General features: G+C 44.3%; 1 pseudogene across 1 annotated transcript in view; it reads right to left on the reverse strand.

Moving 5' to 3' along the window:
- The window catches only part of LOC149365566 (putative phosphatidate phosphatase), a 37,499-nt pseudogene extending 24,073 nt beyond the window's left edge, over positions 1-13,426 (reverse strand). The window contains exons 1-5 of the transcript XR_016282987.1: positions 13,144-13,426; positions 10,084-10,235; positions 7,106-7,207; positions 4,764-5,036; positions 2,461-2,643 (exon numbers count right to left, since the gene is read on the reverse strand). The product of XR_016282987.1 is annotated as a putative phosphatidate phosphatase (transcript). The remainder of the gene's footprint in view (positions 1-2,460; positions 2,644-4,763; positions 5,037-7,105; positions 7,208-10,083; positions 10,236-13,143) is intronic.
- Positions 13,427-13,947: the final 521 nt, after the last annotated feature.

Below are 13,947 nucleotides of genomic sequence, written 5' to 3' on the forward strand. Positions count from 1 at the left end.
ATCAGGTTAGGACCAAGCTTAACCTGATGCTGATTACAAAATACTTTATAAAATGCCTGTGTTTTATCCACTCTTGATCACAGAAGACCCATCAAAGTAAAAAAAAAAGCTTTAAAAATTGAAAGTGCTGCTCGAATTATGCAGCTTCAAATCCCACTGACAGCACAGCAGACTAAAGAAATTAAAAAAACCTTGGAATTTCTCTGAATTATTGCAAAATACGGAGGAGCCCAAACCCACAGTATCATGACCAGAACTGCATCACTTAAAACTGTGGAAACAAAAAATGCAAAACAACACAATCAAGGACTCATGCAGATTAGCTAGCCTCTACTTCACGAAATAGAAATCAAGGGGACCAACAGCTTTTGTGGTCAATGCGCAGTTCTAAGCGTCATCAAACATGCTGGCAAAACAGTGAATAGTTTTACTAGCCATGCAGAGTTATTGAAGCTGAGTATGAGTTGATCCACTTCCAAGCACATACATAAAAACATGCCAGAAAAATAGTGGTTAGTTTCGTTAGTCATGCAGAGTTTCTGCAGCCGAATGTTAGTTGATCTACTTCGAAATGCAAAGAGATCGCCAGGTGTGAAAAGTCTTAGAGCTGTTCACAGCTGCAGTAAGTTTACTTAACAGGATACACAAAATAGCACTTGTTAATTCCTTTCAATCTTAAATCCAGATGCATACAGCCCAATTAAGTTTGTCTTTAGTTGCTTGGCATGAGATGACTATCGCTTGTATGCCCCCCCCCCCCCCCCCCCTTTTTTTTTTTTGCAAATTTCATGTACAAATCACATGCAGCCTTTTTTTTTCCTTTTTGCTGGGTATTGTGAAATGCGCTTTTAATGGTTTGTTCTCATGGAACACAATGTGCCAAATGGCTGTGAGTGCTACTGCTGTCTCGCCTGACTTGTTTCAACAAGACAGACACATCTTGCACATGCATGCACAGAACTGGGAGAAGTGTCTCCCAACGCCCTGCCCACTTGCAACCAGTTTTGTGCTTTACTCCCACATTCCTTTGCAGCTTACATGCAGCAGGTGGTAGCTTACATGCAGCATACAACATGCCAAAACTAAAGAAAATCATGACAAAAATCGGGACGACAAAAAGCCTGATAAAAACAGTTTCTGTTCTGTCATGCTGATAGCAGCACAATGCTGATAGCTGTCGTTTACACCTAAGATCAATAGTACAAGAATAGCAAGCATTGCTGACTAAACCCTGCAAGATGTGTTCGTGCCTTTCACAGCAGGCTAGTGTAGTGCTACTTGCACTGGCCATTGTTCTGTTATCGAAGACAAGATTTAAGTGCTACTATCAGCCAGCCACCTAGCTTGCGTGCAAATTGGACAGAGGTGGTACCTGGCATTCACTTTTTCATAATGGCATACTTAGTTGCAACATCTGTCTGTTCTGTGCAGAATAAATTGAAGCAAACCATCTGTGGTAACACTCAGCCAAAAAAGCAGAATTTCACAGCACACAGAGCAGTCACATTATATGTTGCAAAGAAGCATCTGCCAGGTTGTGACGAAAGGGTTACACAGCCTTCTAAAAGGCACACATATGGCCTCGTTACATTAGTTAACGATGCAACCACTCTTCGAGCTATAAAAATCTGTTCTTGTGTTTGGTTCTGCATTGCCACAGGTGATGGCATACTTCACTTTGGACGAGACAGACAAGTTCCTCAAACATGCACGGCGTTAAACAAGATTTGCACCTAAAAACCAGTAGTATATAGAATCGTGAGTGAAAAAGAGCCAGTAAATGAGTCTGAAGAAGCGCACATGCCATTCTCAGTTGGAGCAAAGCAGTCGTCAGCATCTAATTAGATACCAGACCGATTTCACCGAACGTTTCACTACAGCTTCAGCGGAGGATGCTGACAGTTGCAGTCTTTAGCAGGTGCTGAATGGCAACTATGCTTAGAAAGGGTCATTACGAATGAAGGAAAGGCATTGTAACCTATGCAGCTATGCTTCAAAATGCAGATTGGTGAGGTGTAATTCGCTTCTTGGCCAAAGTCAATTTTATAGAAAATTATGGTTATATTTCTCACGAAACTTTTTAAGTTTCACCTAAAGGCATTAGGCGTGAAGACTTTTTCTCTTACCTCGTTGCCTAAAAATGGTACACCTAAATCTGTAGCTTTCATATCCAAACCTAAAATCTTTCAAAATGTTGCATGGAAACAACTACAGGAAAAAAACCCTCTGATATAAGTCGTAATGTGGCTATACTGGGCACTTTATTCAGGCTACTTTTTTTTTTCGGGGGTGGAGAGCGGGGGGAGTGCTGTTTCGAGCTTTACACAGCAAGAGCATGTCGGTGAGGTCTACAGGCACCATGGCCACTGCATACACTGTGCACACATCCGGTGAAATCAGTCTATTACCATCCTGAAAGTGCTACCCCCACAACGGTCACCATGCAGGCAAAAAGCTCACCACAATAATGGCCACCAGGTAGCCCTGCGTAGCTCCTGCCAGCACATCGCTCCAGTGGTGCTTGTAGTCGGAGATGCGGGAGAGTGCCGTGTACCAGGCGAGTGACACCAGCGCCACCTGGACGACGGTGCGTGCAGCCACTGCCACAGAATTGCGCCACGGCATCCGTGCATGGATGTACAGCTGGGTGAAGAAAAAAAGAAAAGAGACAAAGAACAGACAGTGGTCAGCACAGGTGGCACAGGCTGTCAGGTTTTAGTTAAAGCTCAGCCAGAAATCAGCAGCACTCGGCGCAAAGCTCTCGAACACAATAGCGCTGCCCATGCTATCTCGCCTATCAACTTCGTTAATATCCTTGGGTGATGTGGTGTACAATCAGAGGAGGTGAAATTTCCAAAGTGCACACTGTGTTTTAAAAGCAGTTAGCCCTCATGCTCTTATGTAACGACACATGCAGACATGGCCCATATACAGCCCTTTAGGACGGGAAAGCAGCACTGACACAACAGCGCAACCTTCTCTGCATATTTTAACCTTCCCCATTACTTTCTCTCTCTCAGGCCAACAGACTTATATTGCCGACTGGTCTAACTAGCACTGCCACAGTGTAACATTGGTGTAAAAAAAACTTATGCCACTTATGCTATGTACAGTCTTTGTCAAAAGTAACCAGGCTGCATGTTTCTCTGCTCAGTCGTATATTAAAGCTATGCCAGCCCTCAAGCTCTAAATCTCTGTAGGGTAAGAAAAACCCCTGTTCTCACCTTCAAAGAACTTTTTGATCTCAGGGGAAGCCGTGAGGGCTCTGCTATACGAATGAGAAGCAAACCATGGAGCCTGGTTACTTTTGACAAAGACTGTACGTACTCTCAGTTTTATCTAAACTCCACCTTCTCACCAAAAACTACGGAGACGCTTAACACACCTTAACCCTTTGAAGGTTTTTGCCGTATATGTACGGCGGCGGTTTTCTGTCCCGCAAGGTCTTTGCCGTACGGGTACGGTTTCGATCTTCCGTTTGAAATTTTGCGCCAAAAGAACAATGCGTGCTCACTGGGGGGTGCTGCCACCTCTTAGGACTTACAAGAAGTGTTTGAATTTTGTGCTGCCTTCTTACGAAGATAAGCAGAACTTATGTCTAGCTTTAGCGCGGCGGCACAGACTGCGGCAACACCCCTTTTGTAGTTTTGGTTTCGCCGCGTGATCGCAACGGAGTCGCGCGAAATTTGAGTTTTCTTTTTGTCAGCACTATCTTGCAGGGGCTGCCAAAGTTGATTTCTATCTTTATTGGCTCTGCTCTTAGCTTGCTTATCACCGTTGCTCGCGAGGTATTCTCGCCCTCTGTGGCAACACGCCTACGCGATTTCGATTCCGCCGCGGGATCGCAACGGAGTCGCGCGAAACGTGTTTTCTCTTTGTGGGCACTGTTTTGCAGAGGCGGCGAAAGTTGATTTCTATCTTTATTGGTGCTGCTCTTAGCTTGCTTATCACCGTTGCTATTCTATTCTATTGAACATTTTCCAGTTGTGAGTGATGCTGTCACCAAAGTACTGTTCCTAATTTTTTTTTTACTATTTATTCTCGATTATATACATTTTGTAGATTCAAGATCCGCAATAAAGTAATTTGACCACCTGGGAAAGTTTTCTTCAAAATAATTCGACCCTCAAAGGGTTAAGAGTGGAATGCGATTGCATTAGATTTCACATCTCTCGCAGCATCTGTTGCAACTTCTGTGTGTGTGCGTCGGTTTCTTTCCAATTGTCGGTCCATCAACCGCCATATTTGGACTGCTTGCTGAGTGGCACGTATCCACTATCCTGTGACGGTGCCGCCATTTGCATGTATCACATTTTTATTTTATTTTCTCATACCTCATACCCTGGTTTGCTCGTGACATAAACTCATTTGCTACTGCATTAAGAACTGCATTCAGGTTTCAGGATTACTGACGAAGAAGTATATACAGATACAGAATGCATAGACAGAGTTAGGTTTAATGGAAGGAGGCCCCACAGTAGAAATTCTCTTGGGGATCTCAAAGAGTTTTACCGAAGTGTTAAGTAAATTTCGTCACCAGTAAACAAACCTGTGTGAATGCATTTCCAGTGCTTCTGCTTGCAGATTTTGTTTTGTTTGGGTGATAAGAACATTTTTCCCGATCCTGCGAAATTTGTATCGGAGATTTGACTCCAATTAAAAGTATGAGAATTCTTAAGCTGTTAAAAAATAAGCACCCTGACTGAGGGCGTTCAGCAAGAGCACCATAGGGCTGCCTTTTAAAGACTCTGTTCGAAGCTCACCACAGTGTACAGCATGGTGTAGGCCGAGAACGACGAGTGTCCCGACATGAAGGAGAGCCGCATCTCCTTCAGCTCATGGCTTGTGGCATTGCCGCCGCAGGTGAATTTCTCCACATAGGTGTGGGGCACTTTGCACAGGGCAGTCAGGTTGCGCGGCTCGCAGAGGTCGAAGAAGTGTGGTCGCAGGCGCCCGATGGTGTACTTGGCAATGTCGGTGATCAGCTGGCTTGTCGCCGCACCCAGCAGGAACACTCCGATGAGCACGTACAGGACCTAGAAAAACAAGACACATGTAGTCACGTAAACGGCAAGTACCAGCATGGAAGGAGACATGACAATGGGTTAAGAATGCGGTAAACGCCACTTTGCTAGACGACAGAGAGGGCTGGCAAAACTGCCATTTTGTCACCTTGTTACACCCTGTATACACAACAGTAGCAATGCGCTGTGAGCAAAGGAGGAATAGACATGCAATCATAAACAAGTCTCAACATCTGAGGAGACTGCACACACACAGGATATCTGTGTCACGCAATGTCAGCACTGCTTCATTAAATCTGGAAACATCTGCCGCCATGATTGCTGCGGTGATACTTTTTAAGATTTATGATAGCATTCACAACATGCTGAAACCAATATAGTGTGCTAGGACTGCTGAAGGATATGTTTTAGGACCGATTCTACCCATTGTTGCATAACTGAGGGACAGCCTCTAATGCTTCCCCCAACTGAACCACTGGCTTATCTGCTCTTGAATTTCACAGAGAAGGGGCACTTTACCACGGATTTTTAATGCAACGGCGTTAAGGACATCATCTCGCAGAAAATCTTTTGGCGTCGTTGGCTTCGGTGGTGGCGTCATTGACCGTGAGTGAAAAATCCATGAAAAATACCCAGAAAAGCAACCTAGGAGGCAGGTGGGTCATGTAACCTTGTGACATCATCACAACCTGCCCACTGGATTGTAAGCAAACTGCCCACCATGGCAGGTGGAAGTTAAATTGCAAGTTGCTTCACTGTCTCTTCATAAATATTTGCTTCGACCTTTAAAAACAGAACAGTATAATCTTCACATTTAAAACTTTCTGTTTTCTACATCTACCCCCATTTTGTTCAGACTAAGCATAAATGTGCAAAATACCAACTGGTCCCAGACATTATACATTGGCAAATTGCCTAATGAGATGCTCAACCAGCTCTGTTAGTAAAGGATCCCATCTTGCAAGCACTGTACATGGTAGATGTAATTTCTAGCTGCTTTGGGCTAAAAACACCATGTACATCCCAAGATTTCAAGAAGTGAAGCTGCAATAAGTTGACACTATTATGTCTGATACTATTACTTAGTGTTTAACCGGAATATGTGCTATGTTCTGAATCTAATGTTTAAAATGTCCATGGATAAGAATAAAAGAAATATTTGGCTCCAGAGGTTGTTTGCTCCCTCAGCTGATGACCTAGTCAACAGCAGAGGCTTTTTTTCTTTCTTTCTTTTCTTTTTTTTCAGAATGAAGTGCAGAATTTCAGGTTGACGCCGTAACACACGTTACAGCACACAACATCAAACAATGAGCATCACCAGCTCAGCTCAAATGTCTTTCTCACAATATGCTGCCAAGCAGCTGCGCGATCAAACGCGAGGTTTGCTCTTACACACATGTGGCACAGAACTTCCCCTATATGTCAGAGGTTAATTTTCAAACAAGGCAACTGAGATGCAGCACAACATGGTACGAAGAAGGCAACAGGCTTTATATATCAGATAATCAATGTCAAGGGCCATTAGGTGTGAACATTGTTTCTATGGACCTGAGGCACAGATGAAGCATGCCCTCTACATATGAGGTTTTCAAACAAGGCAGCCGAGACGCATAGAACAATATGAAGGAGGGAACGAGCTTCGCATGCCAAAAAACTGACGTCAAGGAACAGGAGTATATGATGAAGCATGCCCTACACATTAGAGGTTTTCAAACACAGCAGCCGAGACATGCAAAGTAAAAATAAGAGGGTAACAAGCTTCGCATGCCATGTATTATGCAGTATGCGTACAGTGTGTTACACCCAATGCCTGCAGCATATGGTAAAACTGTACTGTGTAAGGATAGTGTGTAGAGGCACCCGTCACTGGAGGCAGGGACTACTACTTCCAGGCCAATCTGAAGCCACGTATGAGATGACCAATTTTACGCCTCACAAAACCTTAGTTTTCCATGTGCAAAGGTTTCACACGAGCAGCAGCCTTTGCACAAATGCACTGGGCTCACAAAGACAAGTAAAAACTCACGGTACAAAAGTATATGCATGATTATGCCTCTCGATTCGAAAAAAAATTTTTTCACCTGCAGTGGCACTGGTACAATCCGTCCCAGGAGCAGCTTCTTGCTTGTGGCAATTGTCTCGGGAACACGCAACTTGGCTCTCACAGCCTCTAGCACAATCATCTGCGCGAGTGAACAAAAACGGTTGTCAGAAAAGAACCAGACTAGACAGAAATTTAAATCATACCCCTTCACCAAAGCACAATAGAAAGAGGAATTTATGGTCTTTACCAGCTCCGCCCGATATACCAACCCCAAGCAAGAGTCTCGTCACCTTGTCTGTCTTGTGCACCGAACTAAGCCGAGTAGCTCGGGTAAGCTCAGGTTAGTTCAAAGGAATGCCGTGCAAACTGCAGCCAATGGGAGGAGGGCGTCACACCTGCTAGGTCACTCAACCTTGTGGCATCATCACAACCTGCCCTCGCAGGTGGCAGTTAAGTTAATGATTGATCGCGAGAGGTCGCACAATTCCTACCAATGGCTGAGATCGAAACAGCCACCTGCCAATGCAGTGGCACATCGCTTAATCACTGCACCGCTACGCTGGAGTGGTATGGGGACTCATCACCACCTATGAATGTTAAGTAGAGAATCAAAAATTCTGCATATATGGGCATTAATCCACGAAAGCTATCACGTCGTACACTTAAGAATGGAGCTTAGGTGTCCCCTAATGAACAGCTACTTTCGCACGTCTACTCAGTTTAACTACGTTAAACCCCTACCGCTTTTTTATAACGAAGAGAACTGCGATCATGCTGCAACTGTCATTTCTGCCACCTAGACTCACAACAAAACTCGATAAAAGCAAACTGTAGCACCTGACGTGACTGCAATTGGCATCCGTGATTGATAAAGCGCTCTCAAACTCATATATCAGCACAAATTGTCTTCTTTTAAGTTTTTTGTGATTTGAACTGGTAGGTAGACTGTGTTGAAAAATTTCTAAAACACCCTTTAAGTTTTTCACACACTGCTAGGCAGGTCTGCTGTGTTGAAAAATTGCGAGAAAAAAGCATGATGAAATGAGGTTCAGCAAACAGCTGGCTATAATAACGAAGTTAGGTAGAATCAATAAAACTGTCATTATAAACAGACAGCACCTTTTCTACTCAGCTGCCAAGTTATCCTTCTCTAAATTCATTTGTGCTTTCATTTATTGTTTCTGTAACTATTCCTCCCACTTCCAGCTAGAGCTTTTGAAATTCCTCAAAGAAAAAACAAATTGGGGAAAAAAAAAATGCCTACCAAGAAACATTTTCATATGTCAAGGACATTAAAGGTGCACTGAAGAGGAATCTGAACTCGTCTTTTTGCCGCGGGAACTCAATCTACACGTTCCCAGCATTCTTAGAAACTTCCGATTTTTGCCCTGTGTGGCCGATTTCCGTAATTAAATCGAATTAACGTCCGGCTTAATTAATGTCCACCGCCCGCGTACGGTGGGTGGAGTCGACCAACGCATGGAGCGCCTTTCACCCAGTCCCGTGGCGGCTTGCCGCTCTGCCATCGGCAGAGTAATACGTTGTAGTCCATAGTAGAAAATAGTCCGCGCGTATTTTTATTTCTGCAGGCTTATTTTGCGGCTATATTATCTGCGAATGAAACTATTTATTCATGGAAACCTAAAAAACAAAATAAAGCGAAAGCAAAGCCTCCACGGAGCTGGCTGAAAGGCACTTCACGCGTTGGTCGACTTCGCCCACCGTATGCGGAGAATTCAAAAAATAAAAGCGGGAGCCGGACGTTTATTTGATTTAATTAGGGAAATCGGCCACAGAGGGCAATAAGTCGCAGTTTCTAAGAATGCTAGGAACGTGTAGATCGAGTTCCCGCGGCAAAAAGACAAGTTCAGAATCCTCTTGAGTGCACCTTTAAAGAGGTAAGACATTTGTTTCTGCAAGGCATGCTACACATGAACAAAACAGACAAGCCGGAGCCCTACCCATTTATCACCACAAGCCAGAAGGGCAGCTCAGACATGTGAATCACTTCAGAGCATTGCCCAAGCACATTTCTTGCAATGGCAACTCCTTTCTAGTGGGATATTGCTCCACACTTCATACTCTGCTGTGCTCTTACTTCTACTCTACATTCCTCCGTACATCCAGTCATTCCTCTATGCACTCACTTCAACTCCATGTAGTCCTTAATACTCAGCTGTCCACTGCATATACACTGTTGCGTCGATCTGAGAAAATCGAAAGAAAATTCTCTCAGCCTAACCACTTGCTTGTTCGGGCTCCAATTTCGCACCACAGTGGCATTTGATGGTCACCTTTGCTTTACACTTCGTATGGATGGGGTACTTGCCTGATTCAGACAGAATTAATTGAAAGTCTCTATCACATGCAGTGATGGCGGGTCGAAACGGCAAGCTTTCGCAGCAGTCGTACCCGTAGTGCCATCTGTACCCGCCGGAGGAATGAGCACTCTACCAATGATTCTGCGGCGAAGTGCAAGAGGGGTGAAAGAGGCTGCACGGTTGGTTTGAAAGTGCTTTCTCGGCTATTTTATCAAAATTTGGCACAGAAAACACTGTTGTACGCAGCTCCTCCCCACTTATTGCGCTTCTCCTGTGAGTTTCTGTGCAGCCTCCCCGCACGGTAGAGTGCTCGTTTGTCTGGAGGGCACATGATGGTGCTACCGGTGTCATTACTGCAAAAGCTTGCAGTTTTGGTTCGCTGTCGCCACAGACGATGAAGATTTCCCATTATTTTTAATCGAATCAGGCAAGTACTCCACCCAAACGTAATATAAAACAAAACTGACAGCCAAATGCCACCTTTGTGCAAATTTTGAGCCCTAACAAGCAGGTGGATAGGCCGAGGGAATTTTTAAATTTTTTTCTCTGATTGATGCAACTGTCCGTACATTCCTTCTACATTCCACTTACATCCAGTCATTCATCTGCACATCTACTTCCACTCTGTGTACTCCTCTATGCTCTAACATCCACTCTATGTTTCTCAGTACATCCAGTCATTCCGTGCACTCACCACTGTAATAGGTATTAGAGCACCATAGGAGTAGAGCATTGCAGATGTGACTGTGGAGCCACGATGTGGGTACATGAGTGACTCATCACCGCAGAAAAATCCCCGTTTGAATGGCCGACCAGCCAGAAAGAGGACAAGGACAGGAACAGCCACTGAAAGACAAAGAAGAAAGCAATGCAGAGAGACTGCAATGTATCCATGTCCACTAAATGTATCCATATCTGTGTCCACTAAAGGCAAACAAAATTTGCCTTTAGCGGACAAAAGTTCGAATTTCCTGCACCGTTTCCAACAAAACTGCTGCGGAATCCAGCAAAAAATTTTAAAATTTTCCACTTCTGAATCCAGCTCCTTGGACAGCCAGCTTTCCGTTGTGTTGTAAAAAAATTGGGTCCTTAAAATCCAGTGTTCAGGCCCTTTAAACATGAATTTCTTGGACTCCTGCCAAAAAAATAGGGTTCAACATGACTGTGTGTGAAATTTTTCGCTTGAAGAAGAGGCCCCCTCCCCTACCCATTTCATAAATTCACCCCTCGTGTCTGCGTTGTCAGCATACGGTCTTTGGTTTTCTTCTCCTAGTCCTCATCCTTTGAGCTACCCCCATTTCAATATGTACTGCAACCAAATAGCCGAACTTTCCATTCTCGTCAAGATAAGCCTTGTGCTTCTAATCTTATCTATGCAATTTCCGACACGGCTGCTAGGATCTAGCAGCGAGGAATGTGGCATACAGAATGTGGCACCGCCCACTTGCCCCATTTCTTTTTTTGTGTCTTTTTTGTTCTGCGCTTGCCTTTAATGCAATCCTGTTGAGAAACGCCTGCAGGGGCTTCCTCTAACGGCTGCTATTCTGTGACGAATGAAGACAGATGCCTATATCGCTTGTTTTTCATTACTTGCCCACTAAGATAGTTTTTCAAGCAAGACAAACTAGAACAAGCTAAATATGTCAACGTTCAATGTCGGTTCATTGATTGTGTTTTGTGATGAATGAAAAGTGTTCGATCTCTTTTCTTTTTTTCTTTTTCCTCCCTCCATTTTCTGCGCGCGTCACCTGTAGCAGCAAGCGAAACCTTTAGCAGCAGCTCTTTTGCTGCCACATCCGCAACTGCTGGCGTTTTGAAATGTTATAGCAGCTGCTCTGAATTAGAAAAAAACAAAAATGAATGCGTCAGCACCATCGTGACATCTCTCTGCAGCAGGAAAATTTAAGCGTAGCACTGCAATCCAGGCTGCACCGCTTGTTTGGGAAAAAAGTGACAACTGGACACGCCTCTCTCTTTCTAACCTACACCGAAAATAGACTCTGGCTGAGTGCCTGTTGCTCTGGCAAACGGTAAGCGGCATATGCGGTGCGATCCTGTACAACACACCTGCATCGCATTTCAGTGACAGACAATGCTCCCAGCGAAAGGATATATGTCAGCTAATTGTGAAATGAAAATGCAAGAAAAAAATAGCGGAGCATTGCATGTCAGCTAAAATGACATCACTAAAATGAGCTGGCATATAGCACACAATGACAGCACACATACTTTCGTACAAGTGGCTACAGAAAAGTGCACAGCACTCCAGCAGAAGTTAGTGGGTAGAGGAGAGGGGTTTACACTTTATTCACTTTTGCAGCACTTTTAAGCTATCCTGCACACTGCTTGTACACCCTTGATAAAACATTTTTAGGCTATATTGTTAGCTTATCACCTGTGTAGCGCAGCGCTTATAGTACACGTGGACTTCAAACGATATTTCCACTGTACTGCCATATATGTATACACTCACGTTTAGAAAAGAATGGTAACAGTGATATACCTATTTTCCCAGAATTTTTCACCAAAACTGCAAGGCATAACAAACGTATGGAGAAAAAGTTTAATAACTGCCTTTCGGATGTGCAAGAACTTCAAGAGGCCTGTAAATTTTCTGGACCGAAAAGTATATATGCTTTATTTTCGCTTTTAATTATACCTCGTGAATTGTATGTGCATGTCTACTGAAAAACTGCCACTGATTGGCAAAAAAAAAAGAAAGAGAAAAATGGTTTAATGTATGTTTTTTTTCTTCTAAAGCTGAATCCTTCACACAAACCCTCTTTGCAATCTTGCATAAATGTTTCGAATAAAATAATAGGCCAGGCTGCAATTACCTCTCCACATGACATGTTCTTATCTTATCGGACACACACACACATTATAATATATATATATATATATATATATATATATATATATATATATATATATATATATATATATATATATATATATAGAGAGAGAGAGAGAGAGAGAGAGAGAGAGAGAGAGTTTTCGTTTTTTGTTAATAGAGGGGTTTGGGGGGGGGGGGGGGGGGGGGGGGGGCAGATTGTGCATGTTTGTTCCCCGACATTTAACTGCACTGAGCGCAGTACTGCGCCCTTTCTAGCTGTTACACGTCGAGCCTGCGGCCGCTTCGCTAGACAGAATTAATTATGCATGCTGGTTCGCTTCAGCAACCTTTCCCTTTTTTTTTTTGCTTCTTTTTGCTGCACACTATATAAACGCTCGTCACCTTAACCACAATGCTCCCACTGTTGGCAAAAGAAACGAGTTTCCGCCAGAACACAATAGTTCAGTCAATTTTAATTAAAAGACGGTTCCCGCAGTCAGCTGCGCCGTCCTTGAGGGAACGATCAATTATGAATCGAACGGCTTGCTTAAGAGCATGCCTGAGGCAGAGGACCATGCGGGCAAGTCCACACCTCGTGGTTTCGCAGTTACACAACATGCGGCAAGTTACGAAACCGAAACACAAACATATCCGCGTTTTCGGAGATGGTGGTGGTCCCAGTTACGTGCATTTCCTACGCATCCTGTCAGGCCAGAAAAAAAAAAAAAAAAAAAAACGCGACTCGGAACTTGTCGAGCTTTTCCTGACTCAACCAAGGCTAGGGTTTCCCGATCGGCCGCAACTGGCTAGCACGAAAGCGAGCGCCGCAAAGAACCGTTATCTCCGCCCCAAGTTCAAACATCCGTTTCAGCTAACGGTCCATGCAAGGTGTGGTGACAATGACAACAAGGAACTCACCTGCGGCGAGGCACACGACGTGAACGATCACGGAGAACAAAAGGTTATTATTTTGAGGCATTGTAGATCCTCGGCGAAATCTGTGATCGCGCGAACAAATTCGGGTGATGCGCGGGCGTCTGCACTGCCTACAAAAGGCGCCCCAAACTTGCGTAACTTTACTGAACCGAAACACTTTTCTCGCGACCCCTCCGCCCCACACTTCGCATTTCGCGTCGATCGCGCGAACACATATGGGCCGCTGCACGAGCCGCTGCCGTAAGCGATGCACGGACGCGAAACGACATAGTTGGCCCACTCCAGACTTGGATACGTGGATGAATGATAACGGCATTGCCCTTTCTATCGGGTGACAGCTTACGCTACCTACCCTATAATTTTTTATTGTTCTTTTTTATTTTACTTTCAAAATGTTTAGTTTGATTATTATGTTCTCTCTCTTGATTTCATCCACAAATCTCATCCATTTTCAGTCCTCCTCAGTAAACCCCAGCGCTCTCTCTAGGCAAACAGTTGATGTCGTTGCCGGTGCGACTGTTAGCAAACATGCCGTGGTAAAAATGTGCAGTGATCGATTACAGCGCTACGCATTGTGCAGCGGAAGAAAGGAAACTTTCTTCATGCGTGCGTGTACGAGCGGGCATACTAGAACTGTCGTTTTGGCCTAGTGTGTGCTATCTGGGTGCCTGGTATAGTGAACTAGAATACTCATCTAGTGGCGCGAACGGAGGCGCGCGGCAGCGGAGCGGCTGAAGCAAAACGCCGCTCCTCGCCGCAAGGGGCGCCACTGCGCCTTTTACTAGC

Source organism: Amblyomma mixtum, chromosome 1 (genome assembly GCF_055824585.1).
Source record: "Amblyomma mixtum isolate Tamu chromosome 1, ASM5582458v1, whole genome shotgun sequence".
Classification (NCBI taxonomy): Eukaryota; Metazoa; Arthropoda; class Arachnida; order Ixodida; family Ixodidae; genus Amblyomma; species Amblyomma mixtum.